General features: G+C 35.5%; 1 pseudogene; it reads left to right on the top strand.

The window, feature by feature from the left end:
• The first annotated feature begins 10,066 nt into the window (after positions 1-10,066).
• Positions 10,067-13,693, top strand: LOC144291902 (elongation factor 1-alpha 1 pseudogene; annotated as a pseudogene).
• Positions 13,694-16,522: the final 2,829 nt, after the last annotated feature.

Genomic DNA, 16,522 nt, shown 5'->3' with positions numbered 1-16,522 from the left:
CTCCCACCAAAATAGGATACTTGCCAAACTGAAACGGTCTGTGTTTCATCTTTTAACTTTATAAAACATAACTCTCCTTTCCCTGATGAAACTTAAGTGGTGGCAGAGAAGTTCCTTTGTCTCAATTTAATGAGTAAACAACCTTTTAAGATTTTGTTTCACACTCAATTTTATTCTTACAGAACAAAAAGTGATCTTTTGTTGCCTAGCTGATATGGGAATGTTTTATGAAGTGGACTGGCTTTCCCTCCCTCCCTCCCTCCCTCCCTCCCTCCCTTCCTTCCTTCCTTCCTTCCTTCCTTCCTTCCTTCCTTCCTTCCTTCCTTCCTTTCTTTCTCTCTCTTTCTTTTCTTTCTTTTCTTTTTTCTTTTCTTTTCTTTTCTTTTCTTTTCTTTTCTTTTCTTTTCTTTTCTTTTTTCTTTTCTTTTTTTCTTTTTTTTCTTTCTTTTCTTTTTTCTTTCTATTTTAGGAGGCAGAGCAGGGAGAGTCTTTATGGAATGGCCATTTTCTACCTGATTCATTATAAAAAGCAAATAGAAAGGTATTTTGTGGAGTGCTTGCTAAAAATTTTTTCTCCTTGATCTTCTACTGTGAACTAGTAGCTTCATAAGGAGGCCTAATGCTCAGTGAGTGGGTAAGGCACAGATATTGAAAATATGATTAGATCAGCATCTAGTCAAGGACTGATGCGTCCAGTATGTTACATGGATATATTGTTTTGCCAAGGAGAGGAAATTTCTTGGGTTAACCTATAACCTAAACTAGATATGTCAAGATCTATTATTGGAAATTGGAAATGCTCTTATGGACTTCAATGAGAAAAAATTCTGATCTCTTTAGTATCCTTTAATGGAAAGAAACACATACACACACACACACACACACACACACAAACACTACACACACATTACTTAAAAAAAGTAAAAACTCTAGAAAATAAAGCTTTTTAGGAGTCAGAAGGGTGAACAATTTTTTTAGATAAAAACAAGTTTAAAATTAGGATTAAATGGCTTGATTGAATAATTCACATTTCATAAATCATGTTCAATCAATTCAAGACATATTTTCCTTTAAATTTCTTCACATTTTCCCTAATTTTAAATATTAAACAATAGCTTCAGTTTTAAAATAAATATCCTATTATTTTTTTTAAAGAGTTCATTTATTTATTCATGAGAGACACAGAGAGAGAGAGAGACACAGGCAAAGGGAGAAGCAGGCTTCCTGCAAGAAATCTGTTGTGGGACTTGATCCTGGATTGGATTCTGGGATCACACCCCGAGCCAAAGGCAGACACTCAACCGCTGAGCACCCAGGTGTCCCAAACATCCTATTATTTTTTATTTTATAGGATTTTCTATGTTAACTATCCTTTTGGCTATTTCATACCTTCATAATTTCTCTAATACAAAAGAGCTCCTGATCATTTCTATTCCCGTAATGCATCGGTTGTAGAAAAGTTTGTGGTAACTGAAATTGCATGATTTTTTTTTTTTGTTATTCATTAGTTTATGGACAGTTTAACTTAATCCTTTAAAGAGAATTGTGAATGTATTATTGGCTTACATTTGTATGCTAATAACAGCAAGCTATGAATTCAGAATTAGCATAAAATGCTTAATTACAAATAAATATGACAGTAATGTGATAACGAAGAAGTTAAATTCTGATGATTTCTAATAGATAAAATAGGAACTAATTATCTGCTTTCTACTTAACAATTCTTAAATAATGGTGTTAGCAATAGCAGAAGTCACAGGGTGTAGGGTAAGACTGTCTACTGAATTTTGCAGAATAAATTACTAATTACTCTTTATAAAACACTCTTTGGGGATTTTTGCTTTTATACGTATCTTAAAGAAATCAGGTGAAAAGATTCCTTTCAGGTGACTAGATCTGAACTTGACAAATAATTAAATTAAATGTACATTTCAATTGATTTTAAAGTTCAAGATTATAGCACAAAAACAATCTTTTTCATTTAATTTAGGTTTCTGCCCCCAAAATGCTCAAAAAGTAAGAAAAATGTAAAATATACTTATTCTGGAACCAGACTAGAGGATATAGGTGATAGATTGTTGTCAGAAAAATTTGAAATTACACTTCTCTACAATAATCATAAAAGTATAAACAAGATAACTAAATTATCTTACTATGATTTAGGAAAATTAAAGTAATTGCATATTCACACACGTGCTATAACTGTTATTTGACCTATTTACAAAAGAGAAAATTGCATGCAAATTTCTATTAGAATAAAATGCATTGGGATCCCTGGGTGGCGCAGCGGTTTGGCGCCTGCCTTTGGTCCAGGGCGCAATCCTGGAGACCCAGGATCGAATTCCACATCGGGCTCCCGGTGCATGGATCCTGCTTCTCCCTCTGCCTGTGTCTCTGCCTCTCACTCTCTCTCTGTGTGACTATCATAAATTAAAAAAATAATAATAAAATAAAAAAAAAAGAATAAAATGCATCCAATTTCAGTAATTCAATAGTTCAGCTGATTCAACCAAGTTTTGACTGAAATTTATATTTTCAGATTGTTGACACGGATATTTACCCTAAAATAGTGAATTTTGTTTAAGTATTGTAGTTTTGCAAAAACCCATGAAAACCTATTTTATGTATATAAACAATTCTTATTAAATTATTAAAGCAAATCCAACAACTTTCATTATTTTTTTCTAGTTATAATGTGTCTATAATCATAAAAATAAATCACATTGAAGCATTTAATATTGCATATCCACAGTACAGCATTCATGCTTTTTGCTAGAGCATTCCTCATGAGCAGTAGTGATCATTACGTGCTAAATTTCTATTAAAATTTAAAAAGTAAAACAAACAAACAAACAAAAAAATCAGGACACCTAGATGGCTTAGTTGGTTAAGTATCTGCCTTCAGATCAGGTCATGATTCCATGGTCTTAGAAAAGAGCTCTACTTGGGAAGAAACACTTTATGAAGAAAAATATAAATACTAAGTAATTATGTGTTTATAGAAATAATGTGAACAATCAGTAAAGAGGGTATTTGATGCTATTTTTATTTCTAACTTTCACTTATCATATTTTATTGGTTTAGTGTGCAAATTACTGTTTAAATAGTTATCTGATGATACCCTGATTCTTGGCTGTTTCCCAGAAGAAGACATAAATCATAATGTTGATATTAAAAAACAAGTTATCACTATTATGATTTATTTTTAAAATATATTTCTGATTATTGGTATTCCTCAGCAAGCTATCCATTTCTTATACACGCTGGACCTCTATAATTCACATATATCTTTTAAATCAATATTTAGGGATCCCTGGGTAGCTCAGCAGTTTAGCACCTGTCTTCGGCCCAGGCCGTGATCCTGGAGTTCCGGGAACGATTCCCAAGTCGAGCTCCCTGCATGGAGCCTGCTTCTCCCTCTGTCTGTGTCTCTACCTCTCTCTCTGTGTCTCTCATGAATAAATAAATAAAATCTTTAAAAAAAATAAATCAACATTTAAATGAAAATTCCATGATGAATATCAGGTCATCCACCAAAATTATTATCCATGTTTAAGGCCACTGTCAGGAATGGTAAATGTGAAGATCATTTTTTGAAAAAGACAAAGGATATTGTGGGGAGGTAAAATTTACCTCTTCCCTTTAAATGTTCTTCTGGCAAGATTTAAATTAACATAGATTAACAGGAAAAGTTCTAATATAATGTTGTTTGCATAGGAACTCCACATACATGACAGATGAAGCACAGGAAGGTAAAATGAGATATAGATTCCATCTTATGCTAAGGAATGGGATAGGAACTCTCAAAGGGAAGGAGGGCAATTCATAGAGCAATAGGAAGAAGAGCAGATGTTTGGTAATTAAGTGTTTGCTCTGCCATACAGATGGGTCACTCAGATAATATTTATCTCTGGTAATAACATTATTATAGAAAAGATCATAATTTAAATTCTTCTACATAGTTAAGGGAGAAGCAGAATTTCTCTAGAGGCTGCAGAAATCTTGATTACCTTCAGCTCAAAATAGTCTCCATGCCAAAGTGACACATTTGGGGGAGACATGTTCTGAATTCCTTCATTGTGCTAATTATACTAAGGATGGTAGGCTTGTAAATATGAATTACTGTCTTAAGTTTTTATTTTGCTGCACTGAAATTTACTGTTTTTCACTGGAAAAAACTTTTGTATATATATTAAAGAGTTTTATCTCTAGAGGTATTTGTTTAGCAAATGTACTACTTGCAAAAAGGCTTATAAAAAAGTAAGTTCAACTGATCCCTTTTTCCTTCATATTTTATACATTTTAACAAGTATATTTTTATCAATAAACATTTAGCAGGACATGATTCTAGGATTTGAATTGATAAAATATATATTTTAAAAAAATCAACACCATTTATGCATAAATTTCTTCATCAGACTTTTCTTGTCTTAAGTAAATTTTTTTAATACTGTACTCAGATGTATAATTAATTTTTTCACCAAAAACTGCCTTTTCAGATAGGGGGAGGATCAGTTTTGACTTAGCTATGCATATCATAAATTTCATAGAATTTGTCTCAATTAATTAAATTCATAATTATAGCTTATTGAGAAATTACCTACTTATATTTTTTCACTATAACCCATGTTAGTCACCTTAACCTAAGAACATACTGACAAGGATTATTGCACCTTACTAAATATGTCATTGGCAATGAAAATATCCAATTATTTGTTCATTGTCATTCAATGATTTTTTCACTTAACTAGTTTTTTTCATTTAAAGCATGTTTTGAAATTTAGTTTGTACCAGGAGCTTTGCTCTGGAGGACAAAGAAATGGAACAAGCGTGACTAATTTCATGAAGTGATTTTTTTAAAGATTTTTAATTAATTAATTAATCAATTTATTTATTTATATATTTATTTTTTAAAAGATTTACTTATTCATTCATGATAGACATAGAGAGAGAGAGAGAGAGACAGAGACACAGGCAGAGGGAGAAGCAGGCTCCATGCTGGGACCCTGACACGGGACTCCAGGATCATGCCCTGGCCAAAGGCAGGCGCTAAACTGCTGAGCCACCCAGGGATCCCCCCCATGAAGTGATTTATAATCTAACAGCAAGTTAGGGAGGTGAAAAAAAGTTTTTCAGTGTTAACAAAATTTAGAGAAGAATGGGAACATAAAAAGACAACCAATTCAGAAAGAAAGGGCCATAGACATTATTTCTTAAATAAGAAAATACGTGTTAAGTAATTAAGAAATCAACGTTGTGGGGAGATATTTATATTGACAATAAAGGAAGGAGCACAAGAGAAAGCCTGAAGTAGGCTAGGACGTTCACATTACAAGTATATTGTTATTATGAACATAGAGTATTATGTGTGCAAAGGACAACAACAACAAAAATATTAGGTTGGAGAAACATGGAGTTGCCAGATAATGGTGCCAGAAATAGTCAGTACCAGCTAGAAAATCGACAGTGTATTTGGAATAGTGGGCTTTGAGGAACTTGAAATAATAGAATAGATATTAAATAATAAATATTATGACTTTGATTGCTCCTTTTAGTTGATAGTAGGATCTAGTTAAAAAGTCAAGATATGAAGAAGGCATAAACAGAGATTCCTGTTTCCAGCTTAATGGAGTAAAGTGACTAGATTCACTCTTCTGCTTCAAACAAATAAATACTAGATAAAAAAATAAGGCAGTTTTCTTTTCATATATTCAATAACAGCCAAGAAAACAATGATAATGATAGCATATAAGCCAAATGAAGCGATTCCTGGAGTTGGCTTAGGATTCGGCCTATGGAATTTCCAGGTGATAGCACCTGGAGGGGGAACACAGGTAAAGCCCAGAAGCTCACTTGCTTTGAAATTATAAAGTTGAAATTTCAGGAAAGACAAGAATGCTAATCTAGCATTAGATCTGTGCTAATAAAGAGTAACTGATATCTATAGCAGCTGGAAAAGTTAAGAATTATAAGTAGGATTATAAATGTAGGATTATAAGCCCCCAACCTCCAGAAAGGAATGCAGCTCTACTGATGCTTTGATTTTTGGTCAGTGATACTTACTTCAGACTTCTGTCCTCTATAACTTTAAGATAATAAGTTTGCATTTTAAGAGAATGTATTTGTGATAATGTATTACAGCAGTGATAGGAAATGAATACAAGAGGCTAACATCTGATTTCAGGACACCTGATAAATCAATATAGAGTAGAATTGGCATTAAAACAAAAACAAATTGATTAATGAAACAGAAGAGATTTATGAAATAGACCATAAGTAACTGACTTTTAACAAAAGTTCTAAGAAAATTCATTGATGGACAAATAGCATTTTCAGCACATTGTGCTGAAGCATTTGGATATCCAGATGGAAAGGAAGTGAAATACAAATGTCAAAACTTATCCAATTGTATACTTTAAATATATGCAATTCATTGTATGAGAGTTATATCTCAATGAAATTAAAAAATTTAATTTAAAAATTTTGAAACAATGTTGTCCTCAGTAATGGTCTAACTTACCATAACCTGCTGTGTTTGTGAGTTAGTGGCATTAACTCAGGCTTATATAATTCCTCTTTCCTCTGCCTGGAATGTTTTTCCTCTAAGATAGTGGCATGTCTTGCTCTGTCACTTTATGCAGGTCTTCTAGTCAAAGGCATCTACAAAAAGGGTCTGTCCCTGCCCAATAGGCCACTGTGTCTGGAGCAGAATGCCAAAAGTGGAACAAGATAAAATATGTTAGAGAAATAGCAGGTACTAGATTTTGCAGGTTCTTGTTATCACTTCATTGACTTTTGTTTTTCCTTGTAGTGAAATGAGCCTTTGGACGCTTTAACTAGTGGCTTCTTATCTCACTCTAAGGGAAAACAAAATAAAACAAAACACATTACTGACATCAATTTTTGTAGGATCATTCTAGCTGCCATATTTTGTAGGGTTATAAGTGGGACAGAATGGAAACAGGAGACCAGATAGAGATGATGGTGATTAGATCAAGCTGTTAGCTTTATCTCTATTAATTTCCTAGTGGTATGAATAATTCACCACCAGAAATATTAACTACTTAATAAATAATGTACAGAAATGCTAATTGGTGCTGACTAAACCTTAGAGAATGCTTTCTTCAACACAATATATTCTAGACTATTATTTGTCAAGAATTTCTACCAAAGTCTTTTATTTGAAGTAGCTTAAATAAAAGTAAAATCAACTTAATTTAAAGAATTGCAGAATTATGCATTTTTAAAATTTTATTTATTTACTTGAGAGAGAGATAAAGAGTGCACACAGGGAGGAGGGGCAGAAGGAGAGACTCTCAAGCAGACTCCCTGCTGAATGCAGAGCCCGATGCAGGGGTACATCTCACAATCCTGAGTCATGACTGAGCCAAAATCATGAGTCAGATGCTTAACTGACTGACCCATTCAGTCACCCCAAGGATTATACATTTTTTAGTTATAAGCATGTGTTGGTTTTGTTTCCATTGTTTTTAGACTATAATGCATTTTGCCTATGTTACTTTGTCTAATAACAGTGATGTCTAATATATAAACAGATATGAGTAGATGCATATATTAATTTGATGCATGTGCTTGACATTGAGTTGTGGATGATGCCAATGTTTATTCATGATATTTCTGTCACTGATTTTTATTACATAGAGATTGAACTAGCTGGACACGTGGTGTCCTCTAAACTCTAGGGACCACATAACCAGAATTCAAGGCAATTGTGTATATTATAGCACAATACGGCATTGCTCCAGTGATTGTCTAAACATTTCTTTCTTAAATTATCATTTAAAAAAACTTAGGTCCTTTGATTACTCTCTAGTTTCACCTAAGCATAAAAAGTTAAATGAACATGGATCTAAAATTCTCCTGAATGTTATTGATTACTGTAGTGCCAGTTTTAGGCAGGTCAGTGTGGTTAAAATAAATAAATACATCACCAGAGAGCATAGTAACATGTAGGGGTCATGGGGGTCATAGGTATGATTATTTTATTAGAGTATGGTGGGCAGGAGATTATTTTTGTAATTATACCATTAACTGGATGCTGATATCTTGTCCACTTTGTCCAAATGCTTCTTTATCTATCTAAGTATAATTGTTAATTTAAAATCACACTGATTTCCATACCAAAAGCTCTATTTCAAAGATGTTCTCCTCTCTATTTGTATGCTTTAATCTGCCAAACACTCTCCTAAACTTGTGCCCCATGGGACATTAAAACTCCTTCTTAGCTGCCTGGTTGTGCAGTACCAGCATCTCTGAATTTGGTATTTGGCTAATAGCTCTATTACCTTTCATGCTGAGTCCAAAGCTTTACCTCCCTCAATCTTTACTTCTGCCAACTGGAAAATTTTCCATCATGTCAAGAAAACCTACTGTGCAGTGTGCTTAGGGAATGGTCCCTCTCTTGCTGACTGACAGCTATTCAATAGAGAAAAGAGCCGCAGAGAGATGCCGATACGTATTAAGCTTACTGAAGAGAATAAGCTTTGTATTTCAAAATGTCACTTTTCTTAGAGTTCAGTGGGAGTGAGTAGCTATAATAAGGTAATTTCTAGCGGGAACCATACTGTAGTTCATTGTATAAATAATTGATTTGATCAGCTGAAATTATTGTGCCTAGTCCTGAATGACCTTTCAGATGAATTGCTGGGTTTTCACTACAAAGGCAACCAGAGCTTATAGTACAATATCAAAAAAAAAAAAAAATCCATATACAGTAGTTTTCTATAAAAAGAAAGGGTATTTACATGGCATTATTTCCTTAGAATAGCTAAAATATGATCAGTTATTTCCCTGTGTACAAGTAGAGATGGCATATCTTGGGTTTTATTTTTATGTTCAAGGTCAAACACTACAGTGAATTATTTCAACCGTGTCTTATACATGAATGTTTTAAAGAATATGTTACAAAATCAAACAGAAACAAAAGCATAAATATGATTACACCACAGGGAGAGGTTTTTCTCTTTATAAGATGAGAACTTATCATTATAATATCTTAAGAGAATAGTTTCTTTTAGAAAATTAATAAACACACTTGAAATTCTACACAATGATAGAGTTTAATTAATCTCACCATGGCCTCATCTCTTACTTCTTTATGTCCCAATCCTTATTATAATGTTTCACTGATGTCTGTTTAAATAAACTATATATTCTCTTTCTAGTCAGCAATTTTGCATAATTAATCACATTATGCCTTTCCTTCAATGCTCATTTAACGCAATTGCTTATTTTACATTATAGAACATTACTGATCATTGTTAAATATTATCCAAATAATACTAATTTAAAGACTTAAAAAATATTCATTCTGAGTCCCCTTATTCCCTATTTCATACTTCCACTCCCCATGTGTAACCATGATCAAATTGATTGTCCATTTTCTTAAGCATAGATCTGTATCTTTTATCCATACATATATATATATTCAACTATATCTATGAAAACATTCAATTATATATACACAGAGCTACCTTTCTACATGTCTACACAGATATCAATTTTAACACAAAACAGGTCATTCTGTGTATACTTTTCAGAATTAGTATATATATTAATATATATCTCTTAAATACCTTTTTCTCTTTTCATAATATAGTTTTAATTATGGAAGTTATATATGTACAAAGTAAAAATTTTGACAGTATAGAGTGAAATTATAACTTGACTACCCATATACTTCTATGTCATATATCAGACATTCCTGTTTCAAAATTTTTAAATATATCTACCTACTTCTTGTTAGTAGTTGCCTGTTATTTCATTGGTGGTTATAGTGACTTTGGATATACTGTTTTTTTCTGTCATCTTATTTTTCCTATTTCCTACTTGTGAGTTTTTCAGTAATGTTTTTTAAAGATTTTATTTATTTATTCATGAGAGACACACAGAGAGAGGCAGAGACACAGGCAGAGGGAGAAGCAGGCTCCATGCAGGGAGTCCGATGTGGGACTCGAACCCGGGTCTCCAGGATCACGCCCTGGGCCAAAGGCAGGTGCTAAACTGCTGAGCCATCCAGGGATCCCCCAGTTTTTCAGTAATTTTTTTTAAGTATTCTACCCACATCCTGAATCACGACGTTCATAGTTAAAATCAGGCTGTAAAAAAGCACACTTCCACAATGGAAATGGCCTGATTAGTGGACAAAATGCCGATTTAGATGTTGAATTATCAGACCTTACCTCATGATTGTAGTTTCATATAAGCCTAATTTCCAGCATCCTGCCCATGTGAAAGTGTAAGTCTACTTTATTCAATAATGTAGTATTTGCTTACACTTTTGGGCTCCAGGACACCAAAGGTCGGCTATGATTGAGGGCACCAATATTTTGGTGAAATACGGGTAAAATCGATAATAGAATTATCCAGTATTGGAATTCTAGAAAGGTTCCATAGACATATATTTGGCATTATCAGTGGAAAAATATATGTTTTTTTTTTTATCAATTCTTACATTTCTGGTCCACATTTTTAATTTTATCTGAGAATAGCTCTGCCATTTGAATTTGAGAAAGGATATGTAACCTGCAGAATTTACCGTTACTTATTATTCCTCACAGCAGGGGGATGTCATTTAGCTAGGCAAAATCTGAATGCTAGCCCTTTTAAAAGATTTGCTTCTGTTTTAAATAGCTAGTTCTTTAAATTCTCCACAAATATGACCTGACCCTATTTAACTCAAATCCTCATTTTAAGCCACCATACTCTACCTACACTAGTGATCTAACATTGACTCCAGGGAACAAAATAGTTTTCAATTGCAGTCCTTCAAATAGGCTGCTCTTTGTTCAGAGGGCTGCCCATTGGGCCAATGCCTTTCACTTAGCTAAATGTGTTGGGTCTTTAGCCTCCAGTTATGAGGTCAAATCTGAGTCCAGACTGCTAACACTAATGTCCTCCCCACCCCATGTCTGGCTAGCTAAAAAAATTGCACACAATTCATGTGAATTATAAGCTCTGTGAAGTGAAAGCTGTCATTATATAGCCACTTCTTGACACAATGCTCTATAAATATTTGTTGGTTGAAAAAGAAGGGAATGAGCTTTTTCACAACGGGTTTGCCACCAGAACACAGGTGTTGTGAAAACCACCACTAAACCTAAACCAAAATGGGAAAGCAAAAGACTCACATCAACATTGTAGTCATTGGACATGTAGATTCGGGCAAGTCTACTACTACTGGCCATCTGATCTACAAATGTGGAGGGATCGACAAAAGAACTATTGAAAAATTTGAGAAGGAGGCTGCTGAGATGGGTAAAGGTTCCTTCAAGTATGCCTGGGTCTTGGATAAACTGAAAGCTGAACGTGAGCGTGGTATCACCATTGATATCTCCCTGTGAAAATTTGAGACCAGCAAGTATTATGTGACCATCATTGATGCCCCAGAACACAGAGACTTTATCAAAAACATAATTACGGGCACATCTCAGGCTGACTGTGCTGTCCTGATTGTGGCTGCTGGTGTTGATGAATTTGAAGCAGGTATCTCCAAGAATGGGCAGACCCGTGAGCATGCCCTTCTGGCTTACACACTGGGTGTAAAACAACTAATTGTTGGTGTTAACAAAATGGATTTCACTGAACCACCCTACAGCCAGAAGAGACACGAGGAAATCGTTAAGGAAGTCAGCACCTACATTAAGGAAATTTGCTACAACCCTGACATAGTAGCATTTGTGCCAATTTCTGGTTGGAATGGTGACAACATGCTGGAGCCAAGTGCTAACATGCCTTGGTTCAAGGGATGGAAAATCACCCATAAAGATGGGAAAGCTAGTGGAACCACACTGCTTGGATCTCTGGATTGCATCCTGCCACTAACTCGTCCAACTGATAAGCCCTTGCATCTGCCTCTCCAGGACGTCTACAAAATTGGTGATATTGGTACTGTCCCAGTGGGTCGAGTGGAGACTGGTGTTCTTAAGCCTGGTATGGGGGTCACCTTTGCTCCAGTCAGTGTTACAACTGAAGTAAAGTCTGTTGAAATGCACCATGAAGCTTTGAGTGAGGCTCTTCCTGGGGACAGTGTGGGCTTCAATGTCAAGAACGTATCTGTCAAAGATGGTTGTTGTGGCAACATGGCTGGTGACAGCAAAAATGACCCACCAATGGAAGCAGCTGGCTTCATGGCTCAGATGATTATCCTGAACCATCCAGGCCAAATCAGTGCTGGATATGCACCTGTGCTGGATTGTCACACAGCTCACATTGCTTACAAGTTTGCTGAACTGAAGGAGAAGATAGATCATCATTCTGGAAAAAAAGCTGGAAGATGGTCCCAAGTTCTTGGAATCTGGAGATGCTGCCATTGTTGATATGGTTCCTGGCAAACCTATGTGTGTTGAGAGCTTCTCTGGCTGTCCTCCTCTGGGCCGTTTTGCTGTTTGTGACATGAGACAGATGGTTGCTGTGGGTGTGTCATCAAAGCGGTGGACAAGAAGGCAACTGGAGCTGGCAAAGTCACCAAGTCTGCCCAGAAAGCTCAGAAGGCTAAATGAATATTATCTCCAATACCTGCCACCCCAGTCTTAATCAATGGTGGAAGAATGGTCTCACAACTGATTGTGTCAATTGGCCAGTTAAGTTTAATATAAAAGACTGGTTAATGATAACAGTGCAGCATAAATGCATCTGCATCCTTTCAGAAGGAAAGGAGATTTTGTGGACCATTTGGGTGTGTGTGTGTGTGTGTGTGTGTGTGTGTGTGTGGCAGTTTTAATTTATTAGTTTTTAAAATCAGTACTTTTAATAGAAACAATTGACCAAAAATCTGTCACAGAATTTTGAGACCCATTGAAACAAAAGTTTAATGAGAAAAAAAAAAAAAAGGAATGAATGTTGAAAGGAGAAGAAAGGAAGAAAGACAACCAGATATTAGAGCATGTAATTATGACAGCAAGAGACTGAATATACAAATAAACCATAGCCAGACAATCTATGACAATAGAATTCTGACCTAGAAGTCCAGGAGACCAAATCACAACCTTTGCCATGATGTACTTAGAGCAATCAAGACTTGGTGAACAACTGCCAAATTTCATATTTTTGCCCCCATTTTCAACTCAGAAAAAACAAACAAACAAACAAACAAACAAACAAAAAATAAATAAAACCACCAAAAAGTTAAGTGTGTGTTTTCTCCATTGTCAGCAACATCCAATCAGGACATACCCAGAGCTTTCCAGTTTTTTCACTATAAAGCTTTGCCACTCCATGCCTGCCAAACTTGGTGATGGTAGCAGACTCCCTTGCTATAGTAATCACTGAATCAATATCCTCTCTTTGTTCTCATGTGGTTGGCCTTTTAAAATTTCCACAACAGAATTTTGTATTCTGTAGAAATATAAAATATGGGAACATGACCTACTCTGATAACCACATAAAAGTCATATATATGTTGTGACCAAGATGATAAGTTAGCAGAGATTTGTTCTTAAATTCCATATTGAAGAATCTGTGACAGTTGGCTGGTAGTATGGAAATATTTGAGGACTATTATTTTTAATGTTTTAAAATATGTTTATTAAGCATTAAGTATTATTTCTTTCATTAATAGCTTTCTAGATTATTGGTTTAGCTGTGTGGTCATGGTCTAAATAATAAGTAACCCTTGCTTTATTTTTTAAATTTTTAAAAAAGATTTTATTTTATTTATTCATGAGAGACAGAGAGAGAGGCAAAGGGAAAAGCAGGCTCCATGCAGGGAGCCCCACGTGGGACTCGATCCCAGGTCTCTAGGATCACGCCCCGGGCTGAAGGTGGCACTAAACCGCGGAGCCACCGGGCTGCCCAAGTAGCTCTTGCTTTAACTGTTCAGTTCAAAGTATTTTGAATACTCAGAAATATTAAAGTATTGCTAGTATGTGTCATAAGCTGTTTAACTTTATAAATGTTGAACTTTTATAAATAAATGTGTTAATAAAGCAAATAAAGTTAATGCATCCTCAAAATAACCAGTTGCTAATAATTTTTATAAGTTCATTCAACAAACTTACATTCATCAGTGCTTTTTAAGAAATTTAGGTGCTTTTTAAGAGATTTGCTCTCTAAGAAGGAAGATAAAATCCACAAGAAATGCATATGTGATGAATTATATTAATTGAAGTATAAAAAATCTATACAACTTGAGGTAATATGATATTTTCTATTAGGATAATTAAATGAATCAGGAATGGTGTTTTAACCTGTTGTCTTAAAGGTAAGTTCTTTTTTTAAAGGAAGTATTTTTAAATTGGTTAGTAGAGTCTGAGTAGAAGGAAGTAACAGAAAAGCATAAAACCAAGAACAAAATCACAGATAGGAAATAGGTAGTCTGGATAACTCTGAGTGAATATTTGCAGAGTAGTTAAAAGGCAGTTTCAGTAGAATATAGGTCTCGTAAAGGCAATAGTGCAGTTAAAAGCTTGGAAACATAGGCTAGATTCAGATTGTAAAAGTAAGCACTTATTATAAATTATTATAATAGACTGAACAGGCTGATATTGTAGAGTGGGTTATTCATAACCATTCTACTTTTATTGTATCTTGTACTTCTTTGTGGTAGAGGTTATAAAGCTAAAGACTACATTTCCCAGACTCACTTCTAATTCAGTGCCAATGTTGACCTGGCCTCCTCTAAGCAGAAATAGCCATACGCATTTGGAGGGTTGTTGTTTTGCAATCTTAAGTACCTGGGGGAGAGAATTTGAAACTGGTCTCCATACTAAGAGGGCAGGAGAGAGCAAAGAAAGTCCCAGAACACTGCGCTTTGGTTGGTGGCAGTTCTAATAAACAAGGGAACTCAACATGAAATTTGTCATGGGCAGCCACAAGATAAGTAGATCCCCACACTGCCCACCTAAACTTTAGGAGTTTATATAGATGCCTTAACAGAGTTTAATGTTGTATACCATTCGGATGGTCTCAGTATCACATTACTGTCTCAAGGTTGTGTCTTTGAGATGGCAGCTAGTATGGGAATAGTATGTTGGTTATCATTCCAAGGTGAAGGGGGGCGGGGGGAGAAGGAGCCTCTGATTGCCTGTGTCCAGCTTTCAGGTTACCTGACAGTCAAATTATCTCCATGACCTCCTCCAAGTTTCATCTCTCGCATTGTTACACCCATCATGTTTGTTGTGTTACATAGTGTACTCTGAGTGGTCAGCAAGGGGTTCTGTTAGCATGGGGATGACTTGGTTGGTAGCTGTCTGGCCGCACTGGAGACAGATATCACAGCAACAATATAGGTGCATGCAAGAAAAAAAGTAGATTGATGTAATGATTCCCAAAATAAGTTACATTTTTTTCCCCATTAAAAGCCCCATGATTCAAATCACTGATTTATTAAGGCCCCTAGGCTATGGTTCAGATTACTCAAGGCATTCACTTATGTCCTTATGTTAATAAGGCTGATATATTAACAGACTCATCAGGGATTGACACAATACTCTGCTTCAATAGTAGCACAGGTGCCTTCTCGCAAGGCAGTGATAATGTCCAAAGAAGGCCACACTCTTCTGGAAGACAGCTTTTCTCAATTAGAGACATTTCAGTGTTCAGTAAAGACAGGCTTTGTCAGCTATCATTTAGTGCTTGCTGAGTGAATTTAGTAAAGGCTTCAATGTGTTCTGTAATATCCTGCAGGCCAATGGAGGGAACAAAGGAACACAAATTGCAATAGTGGAAAAGAGAACATGCCCATCCGGCCTTGAGGAAAAGGAGGCTGGCAATTTCTGTTACCATGGGGTGGATTCTCCCCTGTGCCTAGGGTGCAGTAGCCCAACCACCCAGGTTGAAGCCATGGCTAAAGCTTTGTGCCACACAAGCACTGGGTCCTGTTCAGGGATACTCAGTAAAAACCTGGGTGGCACAACCAGTCAGTGTCAAACCGATTGTTCTCCTTTATTGCAACAGAATGACTGAATTGTTCCAATGATATCCATCTGATTTCCCTGGTATAACTTGGTTGGTTGTGTTTCAAGTGGGTTTTTGTTTGTTTGTTTTTGTTTCTGTCTTTTTAGTTCTTGGTTCTTAGCATAGGGGTGTGTGAGTACTCAAATGTCCGTAACCTGAGGTAACCTAGATAAACCAATCCCAAATCTGAGGGTATTCATTCATGTCTCTGATGATGGCATTTTCAGGACCCAGTCAGTAGTTTGATAGGTTGTCTGTGTAGTTCGATTGACAGGAAAAGAATACCTATAAGCAGTACTTTTTTTTCGTATAAGCAGTATTATTGAGAGTATATACTATGGGCCAGATTTTTGGATCATATCAGTAGTATCAGATGAATTAAGAGTATTAGTTCTTGCTTGTTCTTCCTTAAGGTACTGCTTTGGTGTCTTCTAATACCTTTCCTGGAGTAGTGTTACCCACCATAACAATCCTGATAAACCAGAAAGGTGCAGTTGTCTAGATATACCCAATAGTTGGATCGATTCCCTTGTTGGACATATGAGTGGACCCACCACAGAAAGGCATTTCCATCAGATGTCCATCTTGTCCATCAGACACCACAACA

Source organism: Canis aureus, chromosome 20 (genome assembly GCF_053574225.1).
Source record: "Canis aureus isolate CA01 chromosome 20, VMU_Caureus_v.1.0, whole genome shotgun sequence".
Lineage (NCBI taxonomy): Eukaryota > Metazoa > Chordata > Mammalia > Carnivora > Canidae > Canis > Canis aureus.
This window is presented reverse-complemented; position numbering and strand designations above follow the sequence as displayed.